This window comes from Eucyclogobius newberryi, unplaced genomic scaffold, assembly GCF_026437365.1.
Source record: "Eucyclogobius newberryi isolate DKJ021-1_F unplaced genomic scaffold, fEucNew1.0.hap1 SCAF_20, whole genome shotgun sequence".
Lineage (NCBI taxonomy): Eukaryota > Metazoa > Chordata > Actinopteri > Gobiiformes > Gobiidae > Eucyclogobius > Eucyclogobius newberryi.
Window position 1 is genome coordinate 23,189,666 of NW_027315835.1, and position 3,631 is coordinate 23,193,296.

Genomic DNA, 3,631 nt, shown 5'->3' on the forward strand with positions numbered 1-3,631 from the left:
CAGAGTTGTTTTCCTACACCATACTTTTACATATTTAGTTTGAAGTAAAAGTACGCTTACTTGAGTAAACATTTGGATTATTCTATAGAGTCAAACGTGTTATATGAAAGATGAAATGTTTTGTTTTCTGTGTATTATTTCATGTGTTGTCAGTCCGACTAGTACATTAACTCAATGTATTAACATATTTAAAGTCATTTTACCTCCAAATTGTCTCTCAGTACTCAAGTATTAGTTTCTGCAAAGAGTTATTTTTTTTACTATTCTTTTATTATTATTATTAGTATTAGTATTAATATTAGTAGTAGTAGTAGTAGTAGCAATCAAGTAATCTTGATATTTTGGAGCTTATTTCTTCTGTAAGTTCTTCCAAAACCAACTAACTTCTTACAGCAAAGCTGACATTTTCTGACAAATTTCCACGTTTTTTTCTGGCAGAGTTGAGTGGGTTTTTTCCCCTTAAAAAGAAAAGTATAAAAACTTGTACATTTGCATGTTTTGTTTCTCACAAATTTGCTACTTTTTTCAAGTAGCATGTGCGAAATCTTGTAAATTTGTGATAGATTTTAATTTAAAATAAGTATTTTCTAGCGATATAATTAACGTTATTTAAAGCAGACATTTTTACAAAAGGTTTAAACTATTTTACAAAAACCCCAAACTGGTGTCAATTGTTTTTGCACGTTTGCCTCTAGTCAAACACGTGATGAGTGATGTAAATTCGTTTTTCACTTCAAAGCCTCTGTAATATCTAAAGCAGAGGAGCAGCAGGTCTGATGCACTGTCTGCTGTCTGCTGTGGCTTTGAACCGGTCTGATCCGTGACACCTCGCTGCACCATCACACTCCTCACACTGAAGATCAACCGCTGCAGCGAGACACTCAGCTCAAAGATGGGATGAGAACAGGTAAGCAGCAGCAAAGTGAAAAGGTAAGCAGACACAGGCAAAGCATTTTGATGAGAGGTTTACATATTGCCTCTGAAACGATGTTATTGAGCACAGCGACGAATAATACTAAAGCAATAATACTAGGCAATTATCTCTACTGATATATACATATATATTTTTTAAAGAAAAGGCTTCAAACTATTTCTGAAACTTAACAAAGTCTCTCATATTATGATCTAATTTTCACACTTTTTCACATCAAATTAATTATATCTGATATAGAATAATGGTTTTAAAATCAATAGAAATATTGTTCATATGAAGTAGAAAATAAAGCTGACATGGGCATGACATGGCACTCTCCTCAGACATGCGCTGGACTCTGTTACTGACTCTCTTCTGGTCAACATGTGTCACCAAATGCAGCGATGCCATTGGCTCATCAAGTGAGAGAAGGGCAAGTCACAGCGGAAACGTTAACGTGGCAAAGTGATCAGTCTGCATTATCAGACCATCGGGTCCGGACAAGACGGCGATTGGCATAAATGGTATTATAATAGTAATAATAATAATAATTGTATCTCCTTATTTTGTGTCATGCACCATTTGAAAGGTGTCCAGCCACAAGGGTTTATAATACACACAAACTAAGCAATAAGCAGACAGATAGTGTCCTAGGACACGGTGTTCAGGCCTGTAACACACGTAGCCAGTTTAGATATCTTGAAACAGTTATGCCAGTCTCTCTTCATCTGACATGGCTAACAAATAAATCAGAAAACAATTCTCTATGTAAGTCACGATACAGGGGACAGTAGTGCAAACAATGCATTTCATTTTCAATATAACTGAATTCACACAGAGTGCATATGAGCATATGCATAGGCAGAGTCCCACACCTCAACTGGGCACACACTGACCCCGAGCTCAGGTCAGATTCAGAGTGACGTTCTGCTCAGGACTAAAACTTTCTTTAATTCAAATATATGTTCTCAGTTTTGGTTTATATAAAATATATTTTCGCATTTCTGTTTATATGTTTCAAAGTAGACTTTCCTTATTTGTTTAATTTTGCAGATTATTTTATTTCTATAGATTAACTGGAAATCACAAAGTCTCTCCAGGTAGTTTTATGTGACATACTCCAATTGAATATATGTTAAGTCAGTCTTATTATTTTATAAGCAGATCACAGATATGTCTCCCTTCACACGTTGACTGTTGTCAACCGTGGCTCATGCCTTTGCCTTTACTCCTTGAAAGTAATCACTCATGCAGCCAAACACGCACGCACACATTCATCCAGTATTAAAATGTCATTGTTTGCCTATCGAACAATAAGTCAATGATAATGATATGGTCATTATTGCGACAGGCCTGTGTGATTCATCCTTACGTTTCTTAAAAGCAATATAATTAGATTCTATTAGAAAGCATGCAGTTTAAGTCAGTTGTAAGAACTCAGAAACACCTTACAAGTGCAACTCAATGGTGCATTAAAGTGCTTGAATCAGGCATGAACGCTAATGAATAATAAATGTTGCATAAATAATGATAACTAAATCATTTGCAATGGCTGAAGCCCAGTAGCGGCTGGTCCATTAAGGGCAGATTGACAGCCGCCCCCCTGTCAATCTGCCAACTACGTCAATTTTTTTGTGTCTAAAAACAATATAATTTATTCAAAAATATCTTATATTCTTAAGATAAGATAATCCTTTATTGTCCACACATGGGGAAATTTCATTGTTGCAACGCAGGTAGGAAAAGAACAGATAACTTACAGAAAGTTTGAAAAACACTCTCAATAGAAGATCTCTTATAAACAAAAACTCCTATAGACAAAACCTCCCATTTCCCAACAAGGGATGGAGGTGAAAAATAATAAAAATAAAATAAATAAATACCGTTGCATGTGATCACGACAGTAATTGCACATGAATATGTGTCACGACAGTAATTGCACATGAATTGCACAGTAATTGCACATGAATCACAACAGTAATTGCACATGAATATGACAGTATTGCGAGTGTTCAGGACTAACAGTGTTTGTTATAAAGTCTGACAGCAGCAGAAAGGAAAGACCTGCAAAATCTCTCCTTCAGGGTGGATCAGTCTCTCACTGAAGCTGCTCTCCAGAGCGGACAGAGTGTCCTGCAGGGGGCGACACTCATGGTCCAGCATAGATGTGAATCCGAACCGAGTCCAGAGCACAGCCCAGGACGGAGCTGGACTTCTTGATGATTTTGTCCAGCTTCTCCTCTCCCTCTCTGTGATGTTGCTGCTCCAGCAGGCCACACCGTACAGGAGCTGAATGCACCACAGAGTTGTAAAAGGTCTTCAGGAGTGGCCCTATCACTCCAAAAGACCTGAGTCTCCTCAGGAGGTAGAGCCGACTCTGGCTCTTCCTGTACAGTGCATCTGTGTAATGAGTCCAGTCCAGTTTGTGGTTCAGATGAACACCCAGGTACTTGTATGAGTCCACTCTCTCAATGTCCCGTCCCTGGATGTTCACTGGTGAGGGGGCAGTGGGGTGGCGTCTGCGGAAGTCCACCACCATCTCCTTGGTCTTCCCCGCGTTGATGAGGAGGTGGTTCCGCTGACACCAGTCCCCTGTACTCCGCATCATCGTCGTCCGTGATGAGTCCGATGATGGCAGAGTCATCAGAGAACATCTGCACGACACAGCTGTCCGTGTCATGTCTGAAGTCTGCAGTGTGGAGGGTGAAGAGAAAGGGC